Source organism: Sus scrofa, chromosome 6, assembly GCF_054392235.1.
Source record: "Sus scrofa isolate SSC_HxYL_T2T_F1_AM1 chromosome 6, Sscrofa_HxYL_maternal_Yorkshire_Landrace_v2.0, whole genome shotgun sequence".
NCBI classification, from domain to species: Eukaryota; Metazoa; Chordata; class Mammalia; order Artiodactyla; family Suidae; genus Sus; species Sus scrofa.
This window is the reverse complement of record NC_139388.1, coordinates 167655825-167668828: the sequence shown is the minus strand read 5'-3', so window position 1 is coordinate 167668828 and position 13004 is coordinate 167655825. Positions and strand designations below refer to the sequence as shown.

At 44.4% G+C, this 13004-nt stretch overlaps 1 long non-coding RNA gene across 3 annotated transcripts in view; it reads left to right on the top strand.

The window, feature by feature from the left end:
* The first annotated feature begins 580 nt into the window (after positions 1-580).
* The window catches only part of LOC102157940 (uncharacterized), a 63312-nt gene continuing 50888 nt past the window's right edge, over positions 581-13004 (top strand). For 2 of the 3 annotated variants that reach the window (XR_014808371.1, XR_014808370.1), the window contains exon 1: positions 7711-7811. This is a non-coding gene — a long non-coding RNA (uncharacterized LOC102157940). Of the gene's footprint in view, positions 686-7710; positions 7812-13004 lie in introns of those variants that run through there. The other variant, XR_014808372.1, reaches the window with a different exon arrangement.

Genomic DNA, 13004 nt, shown 5'->3' with positions numbered 1-13004 from the left:
ATTTCTAAGTGGACAGTAAGAAAGGGTCAGGCTGTACAAAGGCCTAAGGAATGTCTAAATCCGAGATCTGCTGGAGTCCAAGCTTCAGGCTCCCGTTTCCCCCATAGCCTCCCCTCTTTTGATGCTTCCCTGAGAATGTCTGTCTTCAGAATTTCACGTTAGCCAGTCTCACGGCTACTGTTTGTGGTGTGGCTTCCAAGCTGGCATACCAATTTAGGGCAACTTCATTCAAAGTCAGGCAATGATGGCCCATCACGTGCCTTGACCCACTTCTAGATTCCTCTCTTCTGAGGCTTCCTTGACTGCCAGGCCCCATCTTGATCATCCCTGTGGGTCACACTCCATCTGCATCTGAAGGGTCAGGCCCCTTGAGAGGGTGGGCCACTCACCCTCTGTCCCTCCCCTGCTCAGCCAGTGCCTGCTTCCCCTACACCCACCCATCCTGAGCCCGACCTTCCTAGGTCCTTGCCCCAGGCCCCAGCTGGTGCTTGTTCTTGGCACGGGGGCAGTGAGGGCCCTGCCCTTCTGCTGGTTCCCCTGGTAACTAAGGAGCCCACCTGAGGTCAGTTCCCCCTGTGATGGGCAATCTGGCTTCCGCTCCCTGGAGTGGGGGCTGCTGATGCCATGTCCTCCTGCCGTCCTCCCCACACGGTGGGGTGTTGCTCCAGGACCTTGCTTGAGACACGTAAGTCTCCTCCAGCCTTGTCATGCTGGTGTCTCTGTCACTGGCTGTAGGCTCTGTCTTGGGTCTTGAGGGTGGGCAAGCCCAGGTCTTGTAGACCTGAGGCAGGTGACCCAGCAATGGGTGTGGACAGCCAGGAGACCCCAGGAAACTCCCAAAACTCACATAGGAGCATGGAAAATTGTGGGGGCCTTCCACGAAACATGTGGAGACTTGAAGTTGCAGAAATCATCCTGAAAGTTGCAGGGGTCATTCTGGGTGGCTGTGCACTAACCGCTGGGGCCCTGGGGTGGCTGTCCTCAATGAGAGGGAGCTGCGAAGAGGTCTGGAGAATGGTGACCCCCTAAAGAGTCTGCTATTGTATCAAGGTGAGCCCTTTGTCAGTGGTTCAGCCCGCTCTTTAGATGGAACTGGTATTTGTCCTGCCTCTGAGCTGTAACTGATCTCCCTGGGCTTTCTGGAAGTTGAATCTTTATGACCTGTGAGAGGAAGGGAGGGAGTTCCTGTGGTGGCTCAGTGGTTTAAAGACACAGAGGGTCTCTGTGGGGATGTAGGTGGGATCCCTGTCCTTGCTCAGAGAGTTAATGACCCAGTATTGCCAAGGCTGGGGCCTAAGCCTCAGCTGTAGCAGCTCCAGTCTAGGAACTTACATATGGGCAGGTGTGGCCCCCAAACAAAGAGTAAAGGAGAAAATAAGAGCTTTTAGGTAAATTCTATAGAAATGACGCTCTAAAATGAGCTTCCCAGATTTTGGTAACCATTGAAACCAAGTGAAGTGAAGAGAATTCTTTGACTATTGGGTCATTTCCCGTGGGGTAGAATATTTGATGCAACATGAATTGCTGGACAGGTCTAAGTAGAACAAATTCTGCTCTCGTAGGAGAGGAGGAATAGAGCCTATGTCTCCAGGTCACGACGTGCGGTATGACGTGGGGTCATGAGGCCCTGCTGCTGCTGTTCTGTTTTTTTTTTTTTTTTTTGGCTGGAGATGAAGGTTTTTAAAGGATTAAGACTGTAACCAGTCATCATTCTTAATATTGTCACCAACTTTCTTTATCAGTTGCATTGTGATCAGGTATTTTCCTGTGCCTTCTTTTCCCCCGATGAATGTTATTAATTGATAGTTGTACAGCCATCATCACAATACAGTTACAACATTTCTATCCCAAACCCTCAGCCCCTCTCTCCTCCTCCCCCCACTCCCTCCCCAACCTGTTTCCCTGGGTTACCCTAAGTTTTTCAGAGTCTCTGAGTCAGTTTCTGTTCTGCAGATAGGTTGATGGTGTCCTTTGTTTAGATTCCACGTTTAAGTGATAGCATATGACGTTAGTGTCTCACTGTCTGGCTAACTTCACTCAGCATGATAATCTCCAGGTCCGTCGATGCTGCTTCAAATGCCATTAGTTCGTTCCTTTTTATGGCTGAGTCATATTCCATTCTGTATGTGTGCCATGTCTTCTCGATCCCATCCTCTGTCAACTGATAGTTAAGTGGCTTCCGAGTCTTGGCTGTTGGATAGAGGCCTGCCTGAAAGTTGGGGTGTACACATATCTTTGGGAGTTAAGGTTTTCTCTGGATAGATGCCCACGAGTGGGATTGCTGGATCAAATGGGAACTCCATTTATAGTTTTTCTGAGGACTCTCCGTACTATTTTCCATAGAAATTTCACCAAGTTACACGGCCACCAACAATGTTAAGAGGGTTCCCTTTTCTCTATATCCTCTCCAGCATTTATTGTTTGCTGACTTTTTGATGGTGTCCATTCTGGCTGGTGTAAGGTGGCACCTCAAAGGGGTTTTGATTTGCATCTCTCTAGTAATGAGTGGGGCTGAACATCTTCTCCTGTGTTTTTGGGGCTCTCCGTGTGTCTGCATTGGAGAATTGTCTGTTGGGTTCATCTGCCCATTTTTGGATGGACTTGGGCACACCTGCATTCACATCCCAGCTCTGACAGTGACCAGCTCTGTGACCGACCCTAGTGGCCCCAGTCAGCACCCACCCTTACCCCCTTGTCCTCATCACTATGGGCCATGCTGCCTATCTTCTGACTGCCAACACCTGCATTGCTGTGGCCCCGGGAGGCTGCTTTGCCCTTGCCCCCAGCCATCTAGAAGGGACAGGGAATTGGGGCCCCTGGGGTCAGCCTCAACCAAGACTGGAGTGGGGTGAACAGAGACCCTGCTCTCCCCTCCCTCAGGTGGGGCAACGCTGAGTCATGAGGACCCTGGTTCCCTGACTTTCCCCAGCAGGGCTGAAAACTCTGCTTATCCACGCTGGCAACTTGCTTGAAAAGGAACTTTTTGACTGCCTGCCTGCCCTGCTCATCTCATTCCCCCATTTGCCTACTTTTTCTTTGGATGTCTTTTTTTTTAAGCTTTTTATTAATTTTTTTCCCCACTGTACAGCAGAGGGATCAAGTTATCCTTACATGCATACATTTTTCCCCCACCCTTTGTTCTGTTGCAATATGAGTATCTAGACATAGTTCTCAATGCTATTCAGCAGGATCTCCTTGTAAATCTATTCTAAGTTGTGTCTGATAAGCCCAAGCTCCTGATCCCTTCCACTCCCTCCCCCTCCCATCAGGCAGCCACAAGTCTCTTCTCCAAGTCCATGATTTTCTTTTCTGAGGAGATATTCATTTGTGCTGGATATTAGATTCCAGTTATAAGTGATATCATATGGTATTTGTGTTTCTCTTTCTGGCTCATTTCACTCAGTATGAGAGTCTCTAGCTCCATCCATGTTGCTGCAAATGGCATTATGTCATTCCTTTTTATGGCAGAGTAGTATTCCATTGTGTGTGTATATATATATATATATACCACATCTTCCGAATCCAATCATCTGTTGATGGACATTTGAGTGGTTTCCATGTCCTGGCTCTTGTGAATAGTGCTGCAATGAACATGCAGGTGCATGTGTCTCTTTTAAGTAGAGTTTTGTCTGAATAGATGCCCAAGAGTGGGATTGCAGGGTCATATGGAAGTTCTATGTATAGATTTCTAAGGTATCGCCAAACTGTTCTCCATAGTGGCTGTACCAGTTTACATTCCCACCAACAGTGCAGGAGGGTTCCCTTTTCTCCACAGCCCCTCCAGCACTTGTTATTTGTGGACTTCTTAATGATGGCCATTCTGACTGGTGTGAGGTGGTATCTCATGGTAGTTTTGATTTGCATTTCTCTTATAATCAGCGATGTTGAGCATTTTTTCATGTGTTTGCTGGCCATCTTCTTTCTTCTATATCTTCTTTGGAGAAATGTCTATTCAGGTCTTTTGCCCATTTTTCCATTGATTGATTGGCTTTTTTGCTGTTGGGTTGTATAAGTTGCTTATATATTCTAGAGATTAAGCCCTTGTCAGCTGCATCATTTGACACTATTTTCTCCCATTCTGAAAGTTGTCTTTTTGTTTTCTTTTTGGTTTCCTTTGCTGTGCAAAAGCTTTTCAGTTTGATGAGGTCCCATGGGTTTATTTTTGCTCTAATTTCTATTGCTTTGGGAGACTGACCTGAGAAAATATTCATGATGTTGATGTCAGAGAGTGTTTTGCCTATGTTCTCTCCCAGGAGTTTGGTGGTGTCCTGTCTTATATTTAAGTCTTTCAGCCATTTGGAGTTTATTTTTGTGCATGGTGTGAGGGTGTGTTCTAGTTTCATTGCTTTGCATGCAGCTGTCCAGGTTTCCCAGCAATGCTTGCTGAATAGACTTTCTTTTTGCCATTTTATGTTCTTGCCTCCCTTGTCAAAGATTAATTGACTATAGGTGTCAGGGTTTATTTCCGGGTTCTCTGTTCTGTTCCATTGGTCTGTCTGTCTGTTTTGATACCAGTACCACACTGTTTTGATGACTGTGGCTTTGTAGTATTTCTTGAAGTCTGGGAGAGTTATGCCTCCTGCTTGGTTTTTGTTCCTCAAGATTGCTTTGGCAATTCTGGGTCTTTTGTTGTTCCATATAAATTTTTGGATTGTTTGTTCTAGTTCTGTGAAAAATGTGATGGGTAATTTGATAGGGATTGCATTGAATCTGTAGATTGCTTTGGGTAGTATGGCCATTTCTACAATATTGATTTTTCTAATCCACGAACATGGAATATCTTTCCATTTCTTTACATCTTCTTTGATTTCTTTGATTAAAGTTTTCTAGTTCCCAGCATATAAGTTCTTTACCTCCTTGGTCAGGTGTATTCCGAGGTATTTGATTTTGTGAGGTGCAATTTTAAAAGGTATTGTATTTTTGTGTTCCTTTTCTAATATTTCATTGCTGGTATACAGAAATATGACTGATTTCTGAATGTTAATCTTATATCCTGCTACTTTGCTGAATTTATTAATCAGTTCAAGGAGTTTTGGGGTTGAGTCCTTAGGGTTTTCTATGTATAGTATCATGTCATCTGCATACAGTGACAGTTTGATCTCTTCTCTTCCTATATGGATGCCTTTTATTTCTTTTGTTTGCCTAATTGCTGTGGCTAGGACTTCCAAAACTATGTTGAAGAGCAGTGGTGAGAGTGGGCATCCCTCTCTTGTTCCAGATTTGAGTGAGAAGGCTTTCAGTTTTTCCCCATTGAGGATTATATTTGCTGTGGGTTTCTCATAAATGGCTTTGATTATGTTCAGGAATGTTCCCTCTATACCCACTTTGGCGAGCGTCTTGATCATGAATGGATGTTGGACTTTGCCAAATGCTTTTTCTGTGTCTATTGAGATGATCATATGATTTTTGACTTTTCTTTTGTTAATGTGGTGTATGACGTTGATTGATTTGCGTATGTTGAACCATCCTTGTGAACCTGGGATGAACCCAATCTGGTCACGGTGTATGATTTTTTTGATATGTTTTTGGATTCGGTTGGCTATGATTTTGTTGATAATTTTTGCATCTATATTCATCAAAGATATTGGCCGATAGTTTTCTTTTTTGGTGGTATCTTTGGTTTTGGAATTAGGGTGATGGTGGCATCATAGAATGTCTTTGGAAATATTCCTTCTTCTTTGACCTTTTGAAAGAGTTTAAGGAGGATGGGCACCAATTCCTCTTTATATGTTTGATAGAATTCGCCTGTGAAGCCATCTGGTCCTGGACTTTTATTTGTAGGGAGTGTTTTTCGACCTCTTCAATTTCATTTCTAGTGATCGGTCTGTTCAGTTGGTCTGTTTCTTCTTGATTCGGTTTTGGCAGGCTGTAAGATTCTAGAAAATTGTCCATTTCTTCCAGATTGTCAAATTTGTTGGCATATAGTTGTTCTGGATGCCTTTCTTAAATCCCTTCCCTTGGGTCCTTACCCTGTGGCCTTTTGGGGGGGAACCTGAACTAAGACAGTGACCTTTGACAAGTCATCGAATTCCTCCTGGACCCTCAGTTTTCTAATCTGTGAAAAGAATCTGTATGGCACTTCCCTCCTAGGTTGGTAGAGAAGTTTAAGGTCACATGGCAGAAGCAGGAAAGGTTTTGTACATTTTGGTTCATGCCAGCAACATTTGAACATCAAAAAATGGGGAATGACATATATGTGTGTAAGAAGAGGGCATGGGTAAATGAATTAGATTTTATCTGTATGACAGAATATCACATAATCGATGGAAATTATTTTTGATCAATAGTCAATTCCAGGGAGAATTGTACATGAAGAGTATATATTGCACAGTCCAGCTGGGGAGCTCAGTGGAGGAACATGCCTAAACCTGTTCATTTAAAATGAACTAAATGCTGTGAAAATTGATTGAAAATTAGTTCTCTATCTCTTGATGGTGATTGTAAGTTGTTTTAGTCTAGGTTTTTTCCTGTTTTTCAAATGTCAAAGTTATCCCAAAACAGTGTTAATGGTCACAGTTGGGAAGAACCAATGTTACTTATAGATATTGATGGAGATTGCAAATGAAATAAAAAGCGAAGATGCCTACAAAATGTATAATATCCCAATGAAATCATTTTGTTTTTGTGTTCCTTTTCCCCGGTCAAATAAACTAGTTATGAGAAGGAAATTCAGGCGTTCCTGCTGTGGCACAATGGGGTCAGTGGTGTCTCTGCAGCACCAGGACGCTGGTTCCATTCCGAGCCGGGCACAGTGGTTAAAAGATCAGGTGTTGCCAGAGCTGCGGCTTGGATGTGATCCCTGGCCTGGGAACTCCATCTGCTGCCAGGTGACCATAAAAGAAAAAAGAAGAGACAAAAAAGGAAATTCAGCTTTCACGCAGTATCAAAGAAGATGGCAAGAAAGGGCCAGGCTGTGCAAAGGCCTAAGGAATGTCTAAATCTGAGGTCCTCGGAGTCCAATCTTCAGACTGTCATCTCCCTGACAGGCTCTCCTCTGCGTTTGTTTATTATAGGGCTGCACCCATGGCATATGGCAGTTCCCAGGCTAGGGGTCAAATCAGAGCTGTAGCTGGCTACACCACAGCAACACAGGATTTGAGCCTCATCTGCAACTTACACCACATTCTATGGCAACGCTGGATCCCTAACCAACTGAGTAAGGCCAGGGATTGCATCCGCATCCTCCTGGGTACTAGTCAGATTTGTTTCCACAGCAGCACAAAAGGAACTCCAGGCTCCCCTCTTTGGATCCTGACCTTGGACTCTTTCTACAGAATTTCTTCTTAGCCACTCTTCTGGCTACCATTGTTGGTGTGGATTCCAAGCTTAAGTACCAGGTGGAGGCAACTTCATCAACAGGCCAGGCACCGATGGCCCATCACATGCCTTGACCCACTTCTAGATTCCTCTCTTCTGAGGCTTCCTTGACTGCCACGCCCCATCTTGATCATCCCTGTGGGTCACACTCCATCTGCATCTGAAGGGTCAGGACCCTTGAGAGGGTGGTCCACTCACCCTCTGTCCCTCCCCTGCTCAGCCAGTGCCTGCTTCCCCTACACCCACCCATCCTGAGCCTGACCTTCCTAGGTCCTTGCCCCAGGCCCCAGCTGGTGCTTGTTCTTGGCACGGGGGCAGTGAGGGCCCTGCCCTTCTGCTGGTTCCCCTGGTAACTAAGGAGCCCACCTGAGGTCAATTCCCCCTGTGATGGGCAATCTGGCTTCCGCTCCCTGGAGTGGGGGCTGCCGACGTGATGTCCTCCTGCCGTCCTCCCCACACGGTGGGGTGTGGCTCCAGGACCTTGCTTGAGACACGTAAGTCTCCCCCAGGCTTGTCATGCTGGTGTCTCTGTCACTGGCTGTAGGCTCTGTCTTGGGTCTTGAGGGTGGGCAAGCCCAGGTCTTGGAGGCCTGAGGAAGGCAGCCCAGCAATTGCAGGGCAGCGGGGGCGGGGGGCAGCCAGGGATCCCAGGAAACTCTCAAAACACAGGTCAGAGCATGGAAACTGGTGTGGGGAGGTGTAACTAAACTTGAGGGGCCCAAAAGTGGTGGGAGTCATCCCGAAAGTTGCAGGGGTCATCCTGGGTGTCTGTGCACTCAATCCCACCTGTGTGGGATTTTGGGGTGGCTGTCCTCGATGAGTGGGGGATACCAAGAGGTCTGGAGGACAGTGACCCCCTAAAAGCTCTGCCATTGAATCAAGGTGAGCCCTTTGTAACCGGTACAGCCCCCTCTCCAGAATCAACTGGTGTTTGTCCTGCCTCTGAGATGTAACTGATCTCCCTGGGCTTTCTGGAAGTTGAATCTTTACGGTCTGTGAGAGGAAAGAAGGGAGTTCTGTGGTGGCTCAGCGGGCGAAGGACCTGACAGGGTCTCTGGGGGATGGGCGTTGGATCCCCGGCATGCTCAGTGTGTTAAAGGTCTGGCGTTGCCACAAGCTGCAACTCGAACCTGTTGTTGCCAAGGCTGGGCCCTCGGCCTCAGTTGGAGCTGCTCTAGTTCAGCCTCTAGTCTGGGAGCTTCCCTATGTTGCAGGTGTGGCAGAAGAAAAAAAAAGTACAGGTGGAAAAAAGCTTTTAGGTAAATTCTATAGAAATGGTTTATCTAAAATTGTCTTCCCAGATTGGTGAACTTTGAAACTAAGTGAAATGAAGAGAATTCATTGAACATCTGGGTCATTTCACAGAAGATAAAATATTGGATGGAACATGAATCGTTGGCCAAGTAAAACCAACTCTACCCTCTTAGGAGAGGAGCGTTAGCGTCTGCTTCTCCCAGTCAGGACATGCGGGTATAACGGGGGGGTCACAAATACCTCTTCCTTGCTTTTTTTGCTGGAGACGAAGGTTTTTAAAGGATTAAGACGATAACCAGGCATCATTCTTCATATTATCACCAACTTTCTTTATCAGTTGCATTGTGATCAGGTATTTTCCTGTGCCTTTTTACCCCAATGAATTTTATTATCTTTATAGTTGTACAACCATCATCTCAGCCCAATTATACAATATTTCCCTCCCAAACCCCCAGCCTGTCTCTCATCCCCCCACCCCCAACCTGTCTCCTTGGTTAACACTCAATTTTTCAGAGTCTGCGAGTCAGATTCTTTTCTGCAAATAAGTTGATCATACCCTTTGTTTATTTTCCACGTTTAAGGGATAGAATGTGAATTTTGTGTTTCACTGTCTAACTTCACTTAGCATGATAATTTCTAGGTCCATCCATGTTGCTGAAAATGCCATTAGTTCCTTTTTCTGGCTGAGTCTCACTCCATGGTGTTTGTGTGCCACATCCTCTTGATCCACTCTTCTGTCCATGGACAGTTAGGGGGGCTGTCGTGTCTTGGCTATTGCATATAGTGCTGCGATGAACTTTGGGGTGTGCATGTACCTTTTTGAGTCATGGTTTTCTCTGGATAGATTCCCAGAAGCAGGATTGCTGGATCAAATGGCAATTTGTATTTTTAGCTTTTTGAGGAGTCTCTGTACTGTTTTCCATGGTGGTTACACCAATTCACATGGCCACCAAGAGTGTTGAGTGGGTTCCCTTTTCTTTGCACCCTCTCCAGCATTTTTTGTTTGCAGACTATTTGATGGTGACCATTCTGTAAGGTGGTACCTCAGAGGAGTTTGGATTTGCATTTCTCTCATTATGAGTGCTGTTGAACATGGTTTCATATGTTTTTTGGCTCCCTGTATGTCTGCATTGCAAAGTTGTCTGTTTAGATCTTCTGCCCATTTTTGATGGACTTTGGGCACATTTGCATTCACATGTCAGCTCTGATAGTTACCAACTCTTTGACTGACCCTAGTGGCCCTGGTCAGTACCCACCCTTACCCCCTTGCCCTCATCACTATAGGACACACTGCCTATCTTCTGATTGCCAACACCTGCATTTCTGTGGCCCAAGGAGGCTGCTTTGCCCCCTCCCCCAGCCGTCTAGAAGTGGCAGGGAATTCAGGCCTCTGGGGTCAGTCTCAACCAAGACTGGAGTGGGGTGAACAGAGACCCTGCTCTCTCTTCCCCAAGGTGGGTTAATGTTGAGTCATGAGGACCCTGGTTCCTTGACTTTCCCCAGCAGGGCATAAAACTCTGCTTATCCACACTGGCAACTTGTTGGATGATGAACTTTTCATCAACTGCCTGCCCTCCTTGTCTCATTTCCTCCTTTGCCTGCTTTTTCTTGAGATGCCATTCTTAAATCCCTTGGCCTTGGGTCCTTACCCCATCACCTCTTTCTGTGGGAGCCTGAACTAAGACACTGACCTTTGACAAGTCATTGAATTCCTCTCAGACCCTCAGTTTCCAAATCCGTATAAAGATATAAAGAGAATCTGTATGGCACTCACCTCCTAGATTGGTAGGTAAGTTTAAGGACACACGGAATAGGAAGGAAGGGTTTTGTACAATTCAGTTCATGCCAGCAATGTTTGAACATCAAAAAATGGGAAAGACCTATAGATCTGACAAGAGGGGATATGAAAATGAATTAGGTGTTATCTGTATGACAGAATATCACGTAATCAATGAAAATTATTTCTGATAAGTAATCAGTGCCATGGGGAATTGCACATGAAGAGTATATAGTACACAATGCAGCTGGGGAGCTCAGTGGATGAAAATGCATAAACCTGTTCATTAAAAATTATCTAAATGTTAAAATAGATTGAAAATACAGTGAGTTCTCTATCCCTTGATGGTGGTGGTAAGCTATTTTACTCCATACTTTTTCTTTTTTTTTTTAAATGTCAAAAGTTTTCCCAAAACAGTATTAATGCTCATAGTTCGGAAAAAGGAAATATTACCTATAGAGAGTGATCGAGATTGCAAATAAAGTGAAAAATGAAGATACCTACCAAATGATTAGTATCCCAATAAAAACATGTTTTTTTAAATTAATGAATTTTATTACCTTTATAGTTGTACAATGATCATCACAACCAAATTTTATAGCATTTCCATCCCAAACCCTCAATGCATCCCCCCACACCCCAACCTGTCTCCTTTGGAAACTGCCGGGGTCCCGCCCTGGTGGTCAGGGGACTTTTCCGAAGAGGAGGAATAACACAGGCGCAGGAATAAAGGAGACACACACACTCTCCAGGAGTGCTCAAGCAGCCTCAAATTTATTGGTGAACAGCAGTGAATTAGATAGGGGAAAAGACTAAAACTGACATAAACAATGGAAGATCAATATCTCAAAATTTTCCAAAAAACATAGGTAAACTTTTAAGATTAAAAAGCACATGATTTGGGTAAAGTACAGTCTAAAAGCATAAAATCGAATTGAACACCATAAAAGAGCAATCAAGCAGGAACTAGGAATCACGTAAGCCACACATGACCTTTGTAAAAGTTACAAACATATTGTTTTCTTAGAACAATCATCTGATTATAAACCTAACAACTATTTTACTTTTTTTTTTTTTTGTTTTTTTGCCATTTCTTGGGGTGCTCCCGTGGCATATGGAGGTTCCCAGGCTAGGGGTCGAATCAGAGCTGTAGCCGCCGGCCTACGCCAGAGCCACAGCAACGTGGGATCCGAGCCGCGTCTGCAACCTACACCACAGCTCACGGCAACGCCGGATCGTTAACCCACTGAGCAAGGGCAGGGACCGAACCCGCAACCTCATGGTTCCTAGTCGGATTCGTTAACCACTGCACCACGACAGGAACTCCCAACTATTTTAACTTTATTATTAATAGATTTCTATACTTACAATCCTTAATTCAATAAATCAATAATTATCAATAACTACCTATAACTCAAAACTTACTTATTACTAAAAACTTAAAACAATTTTAGCTAAATAATGCATACCAATATTATCTAAGATCTTGTGAAAAACAGAAGCCAAATCAGAGACCCATTTGAATGTAGCCAGTGGGGAGTTCTTCTCCCGGAGGTAAGTTAAAGGTTTAGCAGGCAAAGATAATAAAAGTTAATAAATTCCTTTCTTGAGGTAAGGGACAGGGAGTTAGGTACAGTAAACAAGGCAGAGATTGTTTATTAAAAACAAAAGAGCAGAAACTTAAAGGTATGTTTCCTCAGGCATAACGTCCTCTAGTTTTGGGGGTCTGGCAAGCCTGTTGTTTTGCAGCCCTTTCTTCAGAATCCCCTGGACTTTGTCATCAGGCAGGTTCCATTCTTGAAACTCGGCTCCCAACAGGAAACCATAGTTTTTCAAAGTCTGTGAGTCAGTATCTGTTCTGCAAAGAATGTCATTCTGTCCTTTTTTCAGATTCCACATGTAAGTGATAGCATTTGATATTGGTATCTCATTGTCTGACTGATTTCACTTAGCATGATACTTTCTAGGTCCACCCATGTTGCTGCAAATGCCGTTATTTTCTTTTAATGGCTGAGTAATATTCCATTGTGTATATGTACCACATCTTTATCCACTCCTCTGTCAATGGACATTTAGGTTGCTTCCATGTCTTGGCTGTTGTATATAGTGCTGCAGTGAACACTGGATTGATTACATATGTCTTTTCGAGCCACGGTTTTCTCTGGATAGATGCCCAGGAGTGGGATTGCTGGATCAAATGGTAATTATTTTTAGTTTTCTGAGGAATTCCCATACTGTTTTCCACAGTGGTTGCACCAATTTACAATCCCACCAACAGTGTCATAGGGTTCCTTTTTCTCCACACCCTCTCCAGTACTTACTGTTTGTAGACTTTTTGATGATGGCCATTCTGGCTGGTGTAAGGTGGTACCTCAGAGTGGTTTTGATTTGCATTTCTCTGGTAATGAGTGATATTGAACATCTTTTCATGTATTTTTTGGCCATGTGTATGTTGTCTTGGGAGAATTGTCTGTTTAGATCTTCTGCCCATTTTTGATGGAGTTCTTTTTTTGGGGGGGTATTGAGCTGCAGAAGGGGTTTATAAATTTTGGAAATTAATCCCTTGTCAATCACTTCATTTGCAAAGATTTTCTCCCATTCTGAGGGTTGTGTTTTTGTTTTGTTTAGGGTTTCCTTTACCGTGCAGAAACTTTTC